The sequence below is a fragment of the Anas platyrhynchos genome, chromosome 2, assembly GCF_047663525.1.
Source record: "Anas platyrhynchos isolate ZD024472 breed Pekin duck chromosome 2, IASCAAS_PekinDuck_T2T, whole genome shotgun sequence".
NCBI classification, from domain to species: domain Eukaryota; kingdom Metazoa; phylum Chordata; class Aves; order Anseriformes; family Anatidae; genus Anas; species Anas platyrhynchos.
This window is the reverse complement of record NC_092588.1, coordinates 82,134,610-82,156,007: the sequence shown is the minus strand read 5'-3', so window position 1 is coordinate 82,156,007 and position 21,398 is coordinate 82,134,610. Positions and strand designations below refer to the sequence as shown.

The 21,398-nt window shown below is 37.7% G+C and overlaps 1 long non-coding RNA gene across 1 annotated transcript; it reads right to left on the bottom strand.

Annotated features, from left to right (window-relative positions):
• Positions 1-209: 209 nt before the first annotated feature.
• Positions 210-8,798, bottom strand: LOC140001731 (uncharacterized). Its single transcript, XR_011807238.1, has 3 exons — positions 8,433-8,798; positions 4,204-4,295; positions 210-1,630 (listed from the first exon to the last, which is right to left on the bottom strand). It is a non-coding gene; the product is annotated as an uncharacterized lncRNA (long non-coding RNA).
• Between the last annotated feature and the right edge of the window lie 12,600 nt (positions 8,799-21,398).

Genomic DNA, 21,398 nt, shown 5'->3' with positions numbered 1-21,398 from the left:
TCCCATTTCACATTAATTTCATTCCAGGATGACTACTTAGATGAAGAACTGAACAGTTGAAGATGGAGTTGCAACTTACAAAGTAGCTCTGCAATAATCAGCACGAAGCTGAAAAACAAATCTAAGCTATGCTGCATCGCCTGACTGACATGGAAACAAAAAGTTATCACTTTCTTATTCTTCTTGTATCTTAATTCTAATTGGTTGTTTCAGGTGCATTTTTGTTTTAACTTCCACAAAATGAACATCAATGATTGCTGTAGGGTAAAGAATGATATTCAGAATGAGGAGTACAGAAAATATTATTAATTAGGACTATAATGTTTCAACTAGAGGTATTGAGAATCATGAAAAATCTACTGTGTGCAAATAGGATGGAGTGGCTATGGGCTGGTTTTATAGACATTTTAATAGGTTGCCCTAGCATAGATGCTTACTGTGTTTAACCTCAGGGGTACTGACTGTCAGAAGAGTAGCCAATTTTTGTAAATCAGTTTGCTTCCTAATCCTGGCTTTCATTACCCAGTAATACTGTCATACAGCTATAGAAATAAAAACATTTAAAACTGCCTCTAGCACTATGAAGTTGGGTTATATAACAAAACACTTTCAAAATTTATAAAAGCATTCACTTTCCTGAAAAATTTGCATTTGTTTTATTTTTATTTCCTTGATGATATTTAGAACTAAAAGGTAAAGTTTGAAAGTGACTGTCCCATAAGATTCATTTGCTCATTGTGTACAGAGAGCAGAACACCAGAGAATATCGTTACAGGAATGTTTTTCAACTATCTCTGCCAGCACTGAGATAATCAAAACTCCTTGAAGTCATTTCCACAGAACAAAATGAAGCTGAGCTGTCTTTTATGAACAAAGAATGAGTATGACAAAACTGCAGGTATCTATAGGGAAGCCACAGAGTTTTCAAATAGAAATGCAAAGGAAGAGAAGTAGCCCTGTACTGTTACTCAGGTTTCCACCTTTTTGTCATTCTGCAAGAGAAAACAGGGTGTGCAGTGATTCTTCAATTAAAGAGAAAAAGATTAGAAAAGCTAGAGGAGTACATGGGTTTAGGTCACAGCAAAAGTTTAGGCATTAGTAATGTCCTTGCTCTGTGAATGTCCTGTGCACAATATTGTGAGTGTTCAGTGCAATGTGAAGCTTCAAGGAGTTTTCACAACACTGAAGTTCATTTACTTTCAAATATCACATTCCCCTGCACCTCTGTTTTATCTGGAATGCATGGGCAGAGCTAGCTATACTGCTATGACAAGCTACACTAAGATTTTTTGTGGTTTCATTTTTCATATGTTTTCATACATATACAAAGTCTCATGAAGAAGCGTTTCAGTTTTCTGTAGCTCTAGCAGAAAACTGAAAACACGCTATTTTTCTGTCATACCTACTTAAAAGCAAACAAACAAACAAAAAAAATTAAAAAAATGTTAGGTTATGCTTAGAGAGATGAGAGAAGTACAATGGGAGCAGGGACTAAGCACAGTCTTAGGAACTGCAGCTTTGGATAAACTCATCTTTCACGCTGGAGGGAGGTGCTCATGTTCCTTCTGCTTCCTCCTTGACCATGGATGCATGCAGCCCTTCCTCTCCTGCACTGGCCTGTTTCAGTTTCCTGAAAAGACAGGAAAGACAGCAACAGCAACAGAGCAATTTCCCATCAGCTGAGTAAACTGAATTAGTCCAGTGGAGATTCTGGCAGACGTTGGTCGACCAGGAAGGCTGAATCGTGTGGTCCCAAGCTACAGCTGAAGGTGAGTGTCAAGTGGAGAAGGCAGAAACAGCACCATCACCTTTGGCAGGGGAGAACTGTGAAATCACCTGTCTTGACCTGCAGCTTTTAGACAGACTGCAGGATGAACAGTATCCAAGCTGCTTTTTGATACACATCAGTGGCAGTTACGTCCCTCTCAAATTGCAGGGACCTGACCAAACCCACATTTTTTTTTTCTTTCTCATTCCTCAATGATTTGTGCAGGTCTGTACTGTAGTCGTTTGTATTTAGATTGCAAAATGTCTGTGCAAGCTATCTTTGTTCATGTAACACCTGAGTTTGTGGGGTCCAGGACTACAGCTCCTGTATGTTCAGATAACAGATATTAGAAATACAAATTGATTAGAAATACAAATTGATAATCTATAAGGTACAAGTTTAGCTATTGATAGAACTGGTTAAAAAAATGTCAATTGAACATTTGCCCAAAGTGTCAGCTTGCCAAAGTCAGTGCCACTCAAAGGGAAGTATTAAATTACTGTGAGTTCCCCCATCTCAGGGCAGTACTAGATAACACTGAAAAAACGTATCTTGTTTTGTTTTGTTTTCTAGGGGGGGAGAGGTGAGCCAGGGGAAGAGTTTGATCTCAGGGCTGAGCTTTCACTGAACTAAAAATGTCTTCAAAAGATCAAAGGGTAGAAATCCTTCTGATGTTAGCCCAGTGTAATGAGTATGATTTAAAAAAAAAATAACATTTATATATATATATATATATATATATATATATATATATATATATATATATATATTTATCTCCCAGTTCCAGCAGTGAATTCTGGATCATCACTGCTGAAAGCCATGACTGGGAGCTAGTCCTGAACACAACATCTAACCAAAATAATTCATATCCTTTCTAGTCTCGATCTATAGCTAGTGGTAAGTTTCATGCATTCGTTTCATGCATTCGTTACATCTATAGTCTTTTTATAAATGATCAGTGATGACTTCCATGATTGGAAAAATCTATTTGTATAGGACAGCTCCATCCTGATATTTGCATGCTGTCTCACCTGGGAGGGGAAGGTGTGAAATCCTCTTAATGCTTAGCAGCAGTTGCTGCTAGCTTTGTCAGGAACACCAGAGCAGCAGATAGCACCCAGCCTTCCGAAGTAATTCTGATATTTAAAGAGGAGATTATGGGTGATAATGGGGGAGTGATAGCATCAGCACCACCTCAGGAATCAATAATCTTTGAGGAAAGCAAGATTTGAACTGAATATAATCCAAGAAAAAGACTGAATATAAAACGTATGATCCCTTTCTAATCCCGGAGCCTGTCCCGCAGAGGCTGAGCAAAGTACTGAGTCTCTGACCATGTCGGAAAATAAGCTTTTTATCTGGATAGAAAAAGGAAAGAGATATGATTTGGATTTGATCTTAGTAGAAGTAGATTAAGCATGACTTTTTTTTCAGTTCCACTAATTTAATCTTTACAACTTTTTTTTTTAGTGTTTTTGACTCTTTTGGGGTGGGTTCTTACATTCAGAATGTTTGAATGATAAATGGGGACCTCCCCACCCATACACATAGACAAATCTGAGAACTGTAATGCAGAAGTGGGAGACAACTTGCTTCTTTCTCTGGCTATCTTTACCTAGGGAATTTCCCTGCTTAATTGGAATATAGTTGGGAGCACACCTGAATAGGAGAGTTCAAAACAGCACACATGAAAGAGTTTGTAAAAGGTAGAAAGTGTTAGCATATATCTGGTTTAACAAAAAAGTTCTGTCACCAACTCAAATCTTGAACAGCATGTCATTTCTCAATGTATATAGTACAGCGACTTCATACAATGAAAAGCTGTGTGCAAGTCTTTCCTCATTTTCATCCCACGGATTCATTTTTTGTGCCCAACCCAGCACTCCAGAGCATCATGAACATTTTTTCCTTTCTCTCTAGCCTAATTAATTTTTCATTCTCTTCTGCCTAGTTATACAACCCCAGCAGGACAGAACAGTTTGTAATGTGAGGGTCTTTCCTGGGAAATAATGGAATGTGTTTGAAGTTCCTTCAAAAGGTAGGCAGGAAATTAAATCTGGATCTCCTGCCTGGCCAAGTCGCTGACCAATACACTGTTTTAAAAAAAAAGGGGGGGGTTGGGGGGCAGGAGGAGGGAACTACCCTTGTCATATTTGAAAAAGCGTGAACCCAGATGAGTTCTTTGGAAGAAGTTAACTGAAAACTCCTAGGCTGTGCATCCCACATGGCCCATACATCCCCATAGCACCTAGTGAGGCATGAGAGATGAAAAATTTAACATGAATCCTGATAAATCCTCAGAATTTCTGTATTAACTAACTACAGACAGCTGAACAATGATTACTTAGGGAATGTCCAGATACCAGCTGGCTCCAGCGTCTTTTGAAATCCATGCAGAGACATCCATCTCCTTGTAACTCACGCAAGTTACTTACCACATGCTTCTGGTTTCCATCCTGGGTGCAGCTATCTAAAACCCAGATGTTGCTGTAGCCCAGGGATACTTCACTTCTACAAGCTTTATTCCCTATGTATGAGGAAAAAAAAAAAAGCATTTTGAATATGCATTCAAAATTTTAGAGATGCTTGGATATATTGGATAGGAGACAAAGGTGCATAAGAGACATAGGTATTATTAGTATAGGGGAAGAAATGGCCTTTTATCAAAAAAATATGTAGGTCGCAGATAAACACATTTGCAGATGTGTTCACACCTCAGAAAACTCTCCCCAAAATGTGTTTTCTTACTGCTGCTTTCAGAGGAACATTTCTGTGTGTGAACTTTGTAAGCATTAAGCACATCATGCAACAAAACAAAATCAATTTAATGCCATACTTGAACTTAGATACACCCCGAATATGTAATTTATTCATAGTTAGTTTAATTAAACTAAACATAATTAGGTTGTTTCTGTAACTAAGAGTTTGCTTTTATGAACACTGACATTTTTCTATGTTTCTATGAACAGCTTGCTATGAGCACTGTTAATCTTAGTAGCAGAGATACATTATTAGTACGATACTGAGTTATTGCACAATAAATCTGACAAAATGAGCTGTCGACACATGAGAAAAGGATGCCATTAGCCACAAACACAATATTTAATGGAAGACAGCACGATGATAAAAATATATTAAAATACTGCGTAATTAAGTAATATCATCACTAATTTTAGCAGATGGCTTCTCTAAATGGGAGATGAAGTGTATTGGGGAGAGTAAGGGAAACAGAGGAAAGATAGAAGATCATTAGGTATAGAAATTAAGACAAGTTAACTTCAAAATGTTTCCCATTACCACTGTACTGAAATTCTAACTAAATGGCATGCTATAACAGAATAAAATATCCTAAATTCAATGTCTGCTTATTTATATATTAGCGTTTACCATATATATTAGCGCTTTGAAATGACTTAATGAACTAAGGTTTAGAAAGTATCATTACCCTTTAACACCTCGAATCAGAATTATTCTGTTACACGTTATTAACTGTACATTGCTAAGTAGTGGATTCCTTTCAAATTAAGGTATGTTGCCTTTGCTTCTCACAGAAATCGGAAATATAAAAATTCTCCTAATTCTGTCACTTTTTTTTTTTGATTTGCTAAAGATATCACTGTACTAATGTACTTAAAGACAAGACATTTCACCACAAATATTTTTCTCAGTTATTACCTTCGCCTAAGCTTAATTCCCAGTGGATGCATAGAGTCCCAGTTTCTGATTTGGGGCTATTAAAAGCCTAAAAAATTACACTGTATTCACAGGCTCAGATTTTCAAAATGTCTTACTTCGGATCAGAAACAGCACCTGAAATATCTGAGTGTTTTTTGCAGCATTGTCTATTCCAGCCTAAATGTTAAACCTGAACAAAAAGAAACATAACTCTCATCTCTGCACAGGTATTAACAGAAAGGATCCTGTCATGAAGCTGCTTATTTGCACTATTTCAAAACAAGGGCATTTGGAAGGAAATTTTAAACTCTTGGGTATCATTCTGATAATGCTTCTTAGTTATACCAAGAACTTAATTTTTTCTCAGGACACAAGAAAATAAACATTCTGTCTGGTAGCCAAATAAGAATATGATTGGACTGTGGGTACATTTCTACATTTCTTGCTTTGACAGTGAAGAAGCACTGGCATAGACTTTACCATGGAGTCTAGGGAAGATGAGTAAAGCATCAATTAAATCTTTTTTTTTTTACTGTATTTTATTATTATTTTTTATATACATCTCTTGGATGCACAAGAACTGTGTATCCATAGAGAATGTATACTGCAGAGAACATTTTTCCTATGATTGATAAATAAGGTTTAGGAGATGATTTTGAGACATATATATATATATATATATATATATATATATATTTTTTTTTTTTTTTTTTTCTCAAATGTGCTTTGGCTCAGCATAAGTTCCACGAAAGAAGGGAATGTTTTTGATGGTATATGGAAAAACATATGAAAAAAACAGTTATATACAAGTTGTCCAGAATCACCCATATAGATTTCTTAAATTTCTGAGGTTTGAAAATTTGTATAGCATTGAGAACACCAACACTCTTGAAAGTTTGTGCCTCATTCACTATGCTAAAACCTGGCCCATCAGTGGAAGTCCACTATAAGTATACTAGAGTACACAGACTTGCTTTTACTCAAACAGAATGGTTGGAACACAGAGTTTTCAATGTCTCAGCAGACTGTGTCTCTATTTGTAGATGACAGGACTTTGTGCATGTTTTTTTGCCCCCATTTTCTATTCAACGCTTTTTTTTTCTTTTAAGTGGCTTGTTTTTTCACAGTTAAGCAAATATTTATCTTGAAAACTTATGTCAAAAGATTGTGGGAGATCTCAGAGTCAGAAAACTGTGAAAGCAAAGGAATTGAAAGGATGCACAGACTGACTGATAAGTAGTTATAATTTGTTCAGAAACAGTTCCTCCCAGACTTCTTCACCATTGCTCCTTGTCACAGCCATATGGCAGCCACACACTTGTTATGCCACTACCAGAGCAAGCCTTCTGAGATGACTTAGTTCAGCACAGATTTATGATTACTCAATAGCCTCAATTGGCCTCACACAGAGGTTCAAAAAAAAAAAAAAAAAACAACCAAAAAAAAAGTAAAGAAAAAAAAAAATAATGAAAAGTGGATATGTGTACGAAAACAATAGTTAACGAGGCCTTATGCTTCCATGGTAACAAAAAAAAAAAAAGAAAAAGAAAAAAAGTTGTCTCCTTATTACATAGAGTAGGTAGATAGAACATACATTTCAAAGTTTGCAACAGAATGAAGTAAAATCTCCTGCTACATCTCTTAGAGGATGACATAGCCAGCACAAAGGCAAGACAGACTTAGACAAACCTCGTTCAAAGGTCAATAAAATTAAGTGAAAGAATCCCATGAATAACATCAGCATTTGGATATGCCCCAGCAGTTCTAGGACAAAGGTTAAAAAACAGACTTCTTGCTAGCTCTCCAGCTGCTCCAATGCCACTAAAAGAAAAACACTTTTCTTTTTAAATTTTAAATTTGCATCTTAGCATCTGGCCTCTCCATCTTTCCTCATTTTTACATATGCCTTCAAATAATTCACATTTATTACTCATGTCTGCTAAATTAGGTCACATCACCCTATAGTATTCCCACTTGAACAGCAAGAAGCTTGCTTACTGTGCCAGTGTCCAGCGGGCTTGAAATACAGTTGCCAGATGCAGAGCCATTTTTAAAGCTTTTTCTTTCCACATACACCATGGAATGATAAGAGATATTTTAATAGCTTACTTCTATTACAATGTCTTATCATCAGTAATCCCCACATTTTACCTGGCTATCAAATGTGAATTCGGAGTGTAAAACTGTTTCCACAGTTAATCAAGGTACCAGTTAAGGTATGCAGACTTTAGATAGCTTTCTTATGAAACACACAGAACTACTCTTTATTTCTTCAGGAGAACCTTGTACCTTACAGGGTATACAGACAACAGCAGGGTGCCTGGGTCTGGGGGCAGGGAATGATGACCCACACAAAACCAGCCCTTCACACTGTGGGGTGTTTTAATGGCAGACATTATGCTCCCAATGGCAGGTTTTGGTGTGAAGGTTTAACAAAGCTGACAGTCCTGACATTTCTTTCCAATTTTCTAAGTAGTCTCACAATTAACATCTCTGTGTCTGTAGTATAATTTCTTTCCAGGAAATTACTAATGTTAATTTAAACCTGGGATCTGCTTCCAGCTCTCCAGCCACCCTTTCTTGACAAGTTCCATCTTTTTCTAGCACCTTCCTTGAGAGTCTGACATATGGCAACATCCTTGCATTCAAAATCCACTGTAATGCACAATAACCAGGAGGAATTGTAATTAGGATCAGTACCCTGAAACAGACACATAAGCACATTTATAGTATGCAGAACATTTTGGAGTGCCTATGGAAGCATTTTATGGATGAGACAATGTACTTTCCACAGCCATTACCCCTGGACATCACCCTCTGTCACGGCACATTTTTTTGCCTTCATAAAGGCAGCCCAGGCAGTCCCTAAGCACGTCTAGATATGGGCAAAACAGCCCCAAAATAGGGAATTTTGCTCCAGTAGCACTGGCTGGAGCACTGAGGAACAAACAACACAATTAGAGAAAAGCATGCTTAAATATAAACTTACCCTTCCCTCTGACCAGTCTGAACTTCCCTTATTTTCACCACAGGGTGGTGAAACCTGTCTAAATCACTTCATGGAGGTGGCAGGCAGTGAGGAAGGGATGGGTGGCCTATGCAAGAGCTCCTGCCCTCCCAGGCTGCTGTCCCCTTCTCCACATGGCCTGAGGACCTCACATCTCCCTGTCAGTGTGCTCCTGCACCAGGAGGCCAACATGGTGCCTGGCGGGCCTAGCTGGAAATGGGTTCAAGTGGCACAAGGCGCTTTGCCACACACTGCTCCTACCCACCTCTAACATAACCCCCTGACAAATACAGCCCCTCAACCTGGGTGAGGCCACAGTGTTCACGGCAGCCTGAACACATGCTGGTTACTGCACCCTGCTGCAACTCCTTCCAAGGAGCACCTTTCAAGGAAAGGTGAAAGATGGCCACCTTTCACCTCTGACTTTCAGTGCGACATGTAACAAATGTAAAGAGTCTCTTTTTTTTTTTTTTTTTTCCTTAGGGAGTACATTATTTAACTTCACTACAAGGAGGCTTTTCACATCCCTTACACCAACATTTTGAGCTAGAGGCTGTTATAAAATTCCTTAGTGTGTGCCCACACAGCCAAATATTCTCAAGTAGGCCTTGTCTTACAGAGGTTACCCTACAAGACCACATCAAATTCCACATTGCAAGTAAGTGATGGCAAACAAGTACCCTTCCTTCGAAGAGTAGGCAGCCAGGACAGTGCAGGGCACTGTGGGGTGGCCCTGTGGGACATGGGAGGGCAGGAGGAGCAGAAGGGAAAGGAGACTGACACGAAACTTCACTGTCCTTCAGGCTGGCCAGAAGCACAGAAATAAAAAAAAAAAAAAAGTAAATGTCTTCCAGCTCAGGATGTTACAGGTAAATAAAGGCTATCAGTTCAAGACAAGCAAAGGCAGTGGCAATGAAGGGGTAGGGTAAAAATAAGATGAGGGTATCTTTTGGTTTCCATCTACATGTGGCTGAAAGCAGCATGCTGTTAGACCTCTGTCATGAAGATGTGTGTTAAGTTTTCTAATGTGAATAGTAAGATGTGCTTATGTATTTATAAATGAATATAAGAATTTCTGGCATGGCATTAGAATAAACATAGGGTAGTGAGATATGTCTTCTGATGACAGAGGATAAATTGACTGTACGTAAAGCAAAGATTAGGGATGACTAAAAAGAAAGCAGTAATAACTTGTTACATTCACATAAACCTGCCCTTACCTCACATCTGATGATAGAAGCAATTTAATAAAACAGGGGATTAAACTGATTTCAGACAGGTGAGGACAATCTATGTCAGTTATTAAACTGTGTCAGATATTAAACATAATACTGTTTTGGTAAAAAGAAAAAAAAAAGTTAATGAAAATAAAAGATACATTCTCATCCTGTCCACCTCATCATCTGGGGTAGGAAAGATTACCTAAATCTTGTAAATCCAGAAGTCCTGCAGTGTTCTCTGCAGAGAGCAAGAATAGCAAATATATATGCAGATTTCACTGGTAAGATTCTTGTGGCCATAGATGGAATAAATGGTGTCAACTCTTCAACCAGTATCTTCACTGTCTGAAGGAAGATCATACCTTCTGTGTGCCAATAAGCCTGTTTATAACCTACTTCTCCCAGTTGTACAGTAGGTACATTATTATAGTAAGGTAAGGCAACAGTGAAGACAAGTAATTCTTCCAGTAAACTCTCTAATGAGTTAAACCCAAGTTATCCTAAAATGTCCCACACCTCAAATTTCAAAATCAACCCCCATAGATCTAAAATAATTCTTATATGTTCATCCTGCCTATAATTTTTATAGGTTCATCTTTTTCAGATTAAAAAGAAATAGTAGTACAGACTGAGAACTAGACAGAAAACATGTTTAAGTGTCCAGCTAAATTAAGCTCAAGGAAAAACAAAACTAGCACTGGCATGCATCAGATATGAAAGCCACAAATGCATTGCTATATTTTAGGCAATGAGTTTATTTTGACTGAATTCAGGTTGAGGATATTATGATCTCTTTGTTTATAAAATAAAATGCTCATGAAACTAACTTTCTGTCTTCCCTGCCAAGGCCTGTAAAGATAATCATGGTGAATTTACCAAGGGACAATAAGAAGGTAATACATCTTAGACTGACACTAAGTTCTCTAGGCTAAGAGAGATGGATTATTTAAATACAGGCGTTGAAAGCTGGTTAGTCTCACTGCTTCCTTTTGACTGCCAGACTGCACTAAACATTTTCTTAACGGTGGGCTTTTAATAAGGTATAAGCATTCTGAGTGGATTGTAATAGCAGGTAAATGAAGCAAATTAAATGACATTTTAAGAGATCAGGCTAATAAAACATTAAAGAGAGTCGATTTTTAGATGCCATGGCTTTCTGAAACCGTATCTTTGGTCTGCAGCAGGCACCTTGTTTCACAAAAATGTTCTGTACGGTGTGCAGGCACCCATGGGTGTGGGTGCCCATGTCTGCGTTGTTGCCGCAGCACGGGGCGATGCCGGGGCTGCCCCATGCTGGCCCCAACGGCCCCACGGCAGGGCACGGCTGGGCCCAGCAGCCAAGATGGCGGCGCCTCGCCTCAGGGACAGCCTGGGGAGGAAAGGAGGGCACAGCACTGCCCGGCAGCTGGCAGAAAGAAAGAAAGGAAGGGGGAGAAACAGCCCTGCTGGCACCCCGTGGGAGAGGAGGAGGAGGAGGGCAGGAGGGGCTCCAGGCACCGGAGCAGAGAACCGCCTGTGGCCCCTGGGCAGGAGACCACACTGGAGCAGGTCACGGTATGAAGAGGAAGGGGCAGCAGAGGGGGGCTCTCAGGGACTGACCCCAGCCCCTGCAACGCTCACTTGGGGACAGGAAGCTGAGGGGTTGGCGATGGAAGGCTGAGGCTAGGCATAGGAATAAGGGCAGGTAGTGGGAACACATTTTCATGGTGTCTTTGTTTCTCACTATCCAAACCTATTTTAATTGGCAGTAAATTAATTTTGCCTAAGGCGGGTCTGTTTTGCCCATGATGGTAATAGATAAGTAACCTCCCTTTCTCTATCTGGACCCATGAGCTTTTACATCTTATTTTCTCCTCCTGTCCTGCTGAGGAGGGGCAGTGAAAGAGCAGCTGGATGGCTTTCATCACAAGTGCTGAACTGTGATATGGTTCATATGTGGTCTTCATGTTCCTGATTTGTCAGTGAAGTGTCTGGGGACCTAACAATGAGAATGTCTGGACAGTAAAAGTTTAGAGATGGAAGAGGAGCTGTATGGATCAAGAAACACATCTAGAGTAGGGAAGTAAACCCAAACATACCACTCTGTTAAAGAATAAAATTGATTTGCATTTGCGCTACCTAAATATTTACTTTGAAATTTTGCCCATTTTTATTTAGAATTTTGAGAAAAACTATTAAAATATCCCTTCCCTTCTCTTCCCTTTCCTTTCCTTCCTTTCTTCTAAATCTGTTCCCTTCTTAATCCTTTCTTCTCAGTCGTTTATTTTCTGTTTCCTTCTGACATCAAGTTTATCTTCTAGCTAACCCATTTATTTTTCTGGTTTATAATATAGGAACTGTGTGAATTCTAGGATGCTTGGCAGCAGGCACATTTTTCTTGCAAAATTAGAAGCAGAGTTTGATCTTTTTATCACACCACATTTTCTTCACAGTAGTAGGAAAGAGGAGGAAGATACTTTAATCAGTGAAGACAAAATATCAGACATCATTCATTTAATTAATTTGTTTTGTTTCATCATTGCAGTATAAACATTGTGCATATGGAAGTCAGTCTTTACACAAAAATGAATGCCAGGCAATATGCCACGGTAAGAATAATAAATTAAATCATCCAACGCCCAACAATGCTGGTATAGAATCCTTGCTAATCTCTCAAGTTAGGAGGAGTTATTTTTTCCCCTACATACTGGAACATGAAATATGTGACCTTTAAAAGCAGTGACAGATGCTTTATAAGGGAGAAAATAGTAGGTGTAGCCTGTTAAGTTTGTTTTGCTGATAGAATTGCTTTTTGTATTGTGCAATCTGTCACAATCACATTAAAATGGCTGAAAAAAATGGCATTTTCCTGTAAAAAAAAAAAAAAAGACATTTTGTAAGTAGTTGTGAACATGTGAAACAAAAAGAAGAAAGAAAAAAAATCTAAAGATTTAAATGGTATCTTTTAATTCTTTTGTCATTTTAATAAAACTATTACTTGGTTTTAATAATTTTAAAACCTGATAATATTTTGACATTTCTGAAATTAAGCACGTATTATTATTTCCCTAATAAATGACATTTTACTTTGAAATATGCCTTAAATTTCATCACACTTTAAATTGGATTTAGATTTTCTTCCATGTCACCAGTTAAACGTGTCTTTGCTTTGGTTCATACAATGCAATTTTCAAAAGTTCTAAACTCTATATCATGAGCCTAATAACTCAAAAACCTAATAGCCTCATAACAAAATATAAATTGTAGTTGGTCTAATTTATAATAGAGGAGATTTAGTTTGTCTATTAGGAAAACAACTTTACAAAAGCGATGTCATCTACACCTAAAAGACCGTGTCATCTACAAATGATTCACCAGAAGTATACAACCCCATAAGTAAAAATTCAATTTTAATATGCCTGATGTTGCATTGGAGAAGGAAGGTGAGCTAGATTTAAAAAAAAAAAAAAAAAAAAAAAAAACATCTCAAAATACTCTATTGCTATAACAAAAATATTTTAAAATGTGGGAAACCTTTCTACTTCCACTCCATAGGCTACTTCTAGTCTGGCCCTGCTACCACCGTCTCTGTTGGTGGGTTGTGGCAGCAAGAGGTCAGGTATATCTGCCTGCTAAGGTCACTACCTGAAAGGAACTGTGCCCATCTTGATGAATCATTTTGTTATTTCTGTGATACGGTGAGATTTTAATCTAGCTCCTAGGCTGTATTTTACAATTCGTCTCCCTGAGACATTGAGCTGTTATGATCTAAACAAGAAGTTCTGCTCTTTGGCACTTCTTGATGAATCCTTCACTGTCTGTTTCAAGACACAAGTTGAAAAGATCTGTGAGCTTGTAGTAAGTGGTTCTGAAGTTCAACTGAAGTAGAGGATGCTGCTAGCTCACTTCATCAAGCTTTTATAATCTCACTTTCACCTAAATTTTGTGAAAGAAGGAAAACAGTTTTCTCTCTTAGCTGGATGCAAAACCAGTTGTTTTTCTTCCACTTTTTCACAAACTCTATTAGTCATTTTTATAGGCAGTTTACAAACACGTAGTCTACCGATGAATATGCATAGACTACTGCATACGTTGTTTCTTCTATTTGGAAGTTTCACTGACATACAGCAGCATAAAGTTTAAATTATATTTTCTCATCAGTCTGCATTTAGTTTCACTAAGTATCTATGTGAAGTTAAAATGTTTGTTTTTAAATAATACAAACTAGTGTATTCCTTTTTGAGAAATATTTTGTTTTACAACATGACCTTAAAATAGTCTTAGGATCTTTCATTCTTATTTGAGAAAGCATGGTCTCTTTCATAATGGTTTCTGAGGAAGTACTGTCTCTTTTCAGGATTTTTTTTAATTATTTCAATAAGAAATCATTTGACTACAGTATAGGTATGAATCTGAAGAGGAGGTAACTTCAAGTGCTAAACTTGCAAGTCGCTTATTTTTGATATAGTGAGCACTTTTTTTTTTTCTCAATTCTGAAAGGAGGTGAAAGTGGTATATTTAAAATACCTTTACAAAGTCAATAATTGCCTGAAAATCATTAAATTAATCAAGTTTATTATCTGCTGATCATATCATATATGATCAGCAGATCATATCATCATTGTACGAGAACTGCTTTTATTCATTTCAAGTGTTTTTCTACCTGTAGCAGGTTGACCCAGGCTGTCAGATAAGCCTCTACACAGTCATTCACTCACTCCCCTGCAATAGTTAAAGTATTATCAACACTGGTTTGGTCACCAGTCTAAACACAACACTATACAGGCTGCCATGAAGAAAATTAACTCCACCCCAGCCACAGCTAGTACAGTATGAAAGATCTTCTTGAAGTATTAACACTAGAAACTTATGCCAAAATATCTGCTAGCCCCATAAAATATTGTGAAAGATCTTTAGAGTTGCCATTTAAGGAGGTAACACAATTAAATGGTGTCCTGCCCAAAACCCTACCTCATTTTCTTTGTTTTTTCATGGACAGTACTTCTATGCAAATAAACCTGGACTACCCAGGTTTATATGAAGTGATTAAAAGTAATATTTGAGTAGGACCTCAATAAGAAAATAAGTGGGCAAGTGTCTTGCCTGAAATGTAGCCAGAGAGATGAACCAAGTAAGTGAGAATTTTATGCATTTTGTACACAAATACAATATTAGAGCAGAAAAGATAGTGGGTTGAAGGCACAGCCTAGGTCATTTTTCTATGCCTTCCTTTCCATTAATAATATTCATTCTTTTTAAAAATAGCAAGAGGAACGCTTCAAAACATGAATTTTAGCAAAGATGACTTTGTAAAAGTTTTGATGTTACTAGAATTACAGTGCATGTCAGTCACCTAGCAATCTCTAATTCATGTTTAGAAGTACACATACTATAATAATGTATCAATATTTTAGCATATAATGCAGTCCTTAGTCAATTTAATCTACCCTTGCTTGGCTACACTTCTATCCTTAGCATCATTGCTTTTGGATCATGAATGAAGTGAATTTTTATGATCTGAAAACAAATGCCTTAGAAATTGATTATACCTGTACCAAACTGTTGCCTTGTTCTTGAAAATGGCAGCTGTTTGGCTTTTCTATTTTTGTATGAAAATACTCATTGAATTTATGAACTGCCACCTGCGCTGTATTTATAACAAGCAGCTGGAGAATTAAATGTGTGTACAAAGCACAAATCACAATAGCTAGTGCTAATACTGTCTGTATAAAAGCACAGTCTCTTTAGGAAGTAAACACAAAAAAGAGGGGGGGGGTTGTAAAGGCTGCATTATGAAGTGTGTGCACATCAGTGTAATAAACATGAGTTTTCATTCAAAGAGGTTGTTTTTACGGACTTGTTGCTATTCCCTTAGGAGAAAAGAAGAAAAGTATTAGAAAATCTTTAGTAAGCTTGTTCATCTTGCTTACTAACAGAAGCAATAAAAAGCATAAATACACTTTTCCTTTTTTTTTTTTCTTCCCTAGCACAATGCATGAAAACAGCTGTTTTAATTCACTGAGGGCATAGACAGCATACAGCATAGCTAACAACCATTGTGCATTAATTAGTTTTACCCCCTTCCAAGTCCCATCTATTAGGCTATATGATTTCTGAAATGTGAAATTATATTCTTGTGTTTTACTTATGTGGAGCTATAAGATATTTTACTTTAATTCCCTGAATTAAGTAGAAATGAACCCAAACTATGTCCTTGTTTTTGAGCAAGCAGTACTCATAACAGCAGGAAGCCATAGTAAAAGTAACTTTCTGTATCACATCTGTTTTATATAATTTCTAGCCAAATCTGTGTACTTTAGTTACATTTGATGTGGAAATTGTCAAGGTCTTAGGTTTAGCTGAGCTCTTAAGGACCGGACCTGACGAGCATTACCTGGGGCCTCTGCAGACACCCTCTGTCTGTTGCTCCAGAGACTATATTTATAGTGAAGTCTGCTCATTTAGCCTCATCTTGAGCTGTATTGTATCATGCTTTTGGCTTTGTTTGTGGGCAGTAGCTCAGACTTACAGGTAGCCTAATGTCCATCTTTGTTTTCATAGGACCTTGGACCTATGCTGGATGTATGTAAGCCCTGTCCTTTCCTCATACTTATTTGCTTGCTCGTCTTCACAGATTAATCTCAAATGCATGATTGCACTCTGTCTGATGGTTGATAGCCCTCATCACCAGCCTGGACCTGTTTGGGTGCTGTGGGACTGTGCCCAGTTGGTGAGCGTGCTGGGATCACCCTTAGCCCTGGCTTGTCCTCCCTTGTGAATCACCATAAAATCATTTGTGTGAAGTAGCTTTGCTCTTGGTGTTCCCAAAGGAGACCTCAAGCAATGCCTGGGAACCTCAGCCTGAGCTGAAACAGAGCTTTTGGAGCTATTGGCAGCAGGTATGTCAGTTAAGGGCCACAAAGAGGCTGGCAATGACAAGTATGGTGTGTTGGGACTTTACAGTGCCCTGACAAGGCATCCAAGGTTTGACCCTGTTCTTGTAGCACCACAATGAATGTGAAATGTGCATGTGTGAATGGGCTAGGTCACTTGCTGATCGGAGCATCTGCCTGAATATGAACATGGGAACTGACAATGCATAATGAAATAAAGGGTTGATTTGACTCCTCTAGTCTTTCAGATGACTATACTAAACAACTTCCTGGTTTCAAGATGGAAGCACTGTGAAAGCTATTGTCTTTATTTTCTAAACTAGACAAAATAAAAAGATGTGAAAGCTATATTTACTTCGCATTACACTGAGTTGTAACTTGAATAGCTTGATGTAATTTTTTTTTTTTTTTTTTTTTTTTTTTTTTTTTTTGTGACTCTTAAAGCCTAAAAAGGGCAGGAATATTGTTTTTGTTATAATGATATCTCAAGAATTCTGGGCAGTTGTTTCTCCATAGAACCACAGATTCTATGTCACAGGTTAATGTCAATCAAGTGGCAAGCTAAGTACTCTATAAATCACTGAGCTGTCACTTTATCTTGTTTTCAGTGGCACATATTGACAATTTCTATCTTGAAGAAATTTCCTTTCAAATACAGAGTAAAACAAAGTACTTCTTAGTACAGATTCATTGCTTCATTTGATGTTTAAAATGAGGTTAACTTGGTATTGTTCTCTGGTAGGTTATTGCTAGTTATTAGTGTTATGATGTTTCTTTTACAGAATTATGAATTTATGTTGCTCAGAACAGGATTGTTGTCATATGCTTAGGAATAGCGAACAATATTTCTGAGCCTGAGCTAGAAGGAGTTAAACTCTTGTGCATAGTCTGAATACTGTGTATCTTGTCTGAAGCTAGCCAAGATCAAACAAAAAGAATGTGGAGAAGAGGATCTACCTGCCACACTGAATGTTGGGTTACTTAGGCTGAGTTTTGATCCTATTCAATTTGTGCTAGTATCTGCAGAATTTGATCCATCCTCCCCCTTAGGCTGCATGCTGACAGCCTGTGTAAAGATATCATTCTTCCCTTACTATTTGACAGTCTCTTCCAAAGCCTACCGTACCTCAGCCTTCATAAGTGTCTCAGCTCACTGGCCTCTCCATGTTAGCTATCCTGCTAATTCATTTCCCCTTCTGAAAGGTCTTGTTTTGTATTTCCAACCGCAAGCTATGGAACTAGAATGACAAAGTGACTTCTGACATACTGACCCCTTTGCCTCTGCTGTTCACCATGTTGCTACTGTGCTTCAAGCTGCATTTACTGCTTGTTTCAGAAATGCTTTTACTGCTCCGTTTAATTGTATAACTATTCCAAAAGCAAAGACTGGTTTTACTCGTCACCCATTTTCACAGGATTTCTCCAGTCTGCTTCTGCCATACTAAATGTTCCTGATAACCATCCCTGCTACTGAGCTACTTTTGTGTGTGTGTGTGGTCAAAAAATGAGTACTGCCTAGCTTCCAACCATTGTATTGCTTTCAGTTTCCCTCACTCCAGGTCAGAAAAAACACTTTCCTTCAAGTGAAATAAGCTGCCTGTATATTTCATTCATCAGTTCTTCACTTCTTCTACTTCAGAGACTGCTCTAATGTTCTTTTCCTACAGTTGCATTTAAGTTCCCTTTCTTCCTCTGTCCCTGAAGTTTCCTGTTCATCCATTTGTTTCATCTGGTACCTGACTGTAGTAGGCTGATATATGTGCTGGGACTCCAGAGGAACAGGGTGCTATGTTGTAATTCTTTGAGTTTTCAAAAAGAAATTCCCCAAACTTCCCCACTTACGTATTTACTTACACTGAGAATTAAATAATAGGTTTTCTAACCTTACTTCTCTCTGTTTGCCATTTTCACACTGATTATTAAGAACGCTCTTTGAAATTAAATTAATTTCTGCTCAAGCATCACAGGGAAGCATTACCCATCGACACCCCTCTGAACTAGCACCAGTAGCTACCACTAAGAAGAAGGTGGTAACAATTCTTAAACTGCAATGAAAACAGATGTATCTCTTGGGGGCAAAAAGTCTCCTCAGCAACATATCTTTTTGGAAAATCCCTACAGATTAAATAGGTTGTGGAGTATGATTGGAATATAATAAAATGAGAGCAAATAAACTTGGGAAGGACCTGAGCCTTACTTGTTGCACTTCTTTGAAGATACTCCTCTTCTCAAGATATATATATATATATATATATATATATTATTTTCAGACTATGTGACAATTACAGAGAAGCAGCTGTCAGAAATAATTGTGTGGCTTCTGGCCTCACTAGGTGAGAGCAACTTTTCATGCCAAGACCTCATTGCTTGTCAGAATATTTTGCTGACAGCAGCAGGTTCCTCGTGTTAAAGGCTACTCCATGGTCAGTGTCTCGATGACTTCTTTGTGAGGCGCTTGGGCTTATTTCTGGTTACTTTGAGCTTATCAGATCTTAAATTGGTCTTTAAAAGTGTTTTTCATATTTACCTTGGCAAGGCTTTGATGAATAACTGACTTCATTTTTGCACCCTGAGGGAAGCATTTCATTGAGAGTTTTCATAAAACCTAAACTTTGATTGCTTCGTAAGGCACTAAACATTCAGTTCATGATGCAAGCTCTCACACATTTACATAGCTCAGTCTTTATCTTTGAGGCACTGATGGCCATGTCATAAGCAACCTTATATACAAAGTTTGCATTCAGTAGGAATCTAGATGCCATTTATGTTTAGCCAATATTTTCTTTCTGTAAAGATGTAACCTTTTAAACGTGCCTTCCATTGATCTGGGCTGGAGGGAATTGCAGTCTCTTATTAAGAACTTGTACAAGCTGAAAATGTACACCAAATGTATGTTAGCTATGGATTTCATTACTGCAAACCCTTAGTTAAATGATTGCTTCTGATTTCACTATTAGCTTAGGAAATATCACACTCAAGGACATTAGGCGTGTCCTAATCCACGCCTCTCACCATTGTCAGGAAAAATAAATATGCAAGATTCAGTTATGCAGATGTTGCCTGTTAGACATATTGTTGCCTGTGTGATGTATCGTATCCACCTACAGAAATGAGACAAAATAAGCTTTTTTTTTTTTTTTTTTCCCTACAGGAAACCTTTTCCTGTACAGAAGGGTTTCAAGACATTCAGGCCAACTTTATACTGGAGGATGGAATTGGAAATCCTGATATTAAGAAATCCAGTTCTCCGCTGATGCCTTTGAAGAAGGTAGGGTAATTGTTTGCTGACCAAGGTAATGCCAAATGATGTTGTTAACTACTCGCTTCTGTCTGAGAGAAGCCTTAGACGTCCCTCCTGGGACACTTGCATCTAGGCCTACAAACCAGAGGGGTCCAACTATGTTCACATTATATTCAAGAGTGCTGGAATTTCTTTCTGATTAAGTGTTCTGTATAAATGGAATTTGCATCTTGATAGCATTTGCTTCTTCCTGCCTGTGGCAGGGCCAATTTTATTTTATTTTATTTTATTTTTAAATCACCTGTGTCACTGCTACTGCTCAATTCTGTCACTTGCTTTGTTCTATAAATGTGTTGAGGCAAATCAGAGCAGGACTGATAGGGTTAAAATTGCATAATAGGGATCACGCTACATTATGCAGTGTGGGATTTGTATACAGGAAACAGGCAAGCTGAACACCCGAAATAGTAATGTTTATATTTTCCTCATCACTTTTATCAGCAACCAACCACCTTACAGGGCAACCAACCACTTCACAGTTTTCCTTCTTTTTATGAGTTATCTGCAGCTAGTTTGAGTTTGTAGGATTGTGGTAGTGGGTTGTGAGATGAATTACTTAATTATAGCTGTCTCTTTTTTTCTTCCTGAATACACTTTCTTTCCCTGGCTTTTTTTTTCTTTTTTTTTTTTTTTTTGCCTTTTCTTTTTTTTTCTCTTTACCTCCATATTTGACTGCTTGACACATCTTTTGGCTACTATTATAAGAAAACTTGGAGAAGCAGTATCATCACTATTGACATTGCTTGTGACTGATAGCTGCTTTGCATTATGTTTTTGAGACTTGTTCTATCTGAATAATTCTCCTAGGCTGTTACTTGAACAAAAGCATTCACAGAAATACTATTGTCTATTAACTGATACTGTGGCAATGGAGATGGTCAGAAAAGGATAGTGATGACATTTCCTTAGGCAAATATTTGTCTTCTAGCTTTTATGTTGTATCACTTTATTGGCTGCTAACAATCTTGCTCTATGTTTTTTAAAGAAAAAGAACAAAGCTTCCAATTGCTTCAAAGAGATGCAAACAAGATAAATGAGACTACAAAAACAGCACTGGAAATCTAAAGACAAGTCATACACAGGTGTTAATTGTTCAAGAGCCGAGCAAGAGATGTATTTCTGAGAGGAGGAATTTTAACATGTTAAACCCACACATACTGATATTGCATTTATTGAAAACTTTCCAATTTTCCCCATAGTACATGAATTTCAAATCAGTATGCTTTGCTCATGTTTACTCTGGCTTCCCTTCATATTTTATGCTCTAAGGCATAAAATATGCCTTTCTCATATCCTTCAAGAGTATTGCAATGGCACTGCCTGATGGGATCACAGCCTAGCCAGAATCTGGAAATGCATGGATTCCAGCTTTTCCTAAATTGAGAGTTCCACAAAACATGCAATCATCTTCTAATCTGAAAAGCTGTTTCTTTAGTTTTTTTTTTCTGTGTGTTAAGCTAGAACAAGTTAATTAATATAAAATGATTGAAAAGAAAATCCTTGTTTCCATTTTGTAATGTCCTAAGTTTTTCCATGATCAGTTCCATAAATCTTT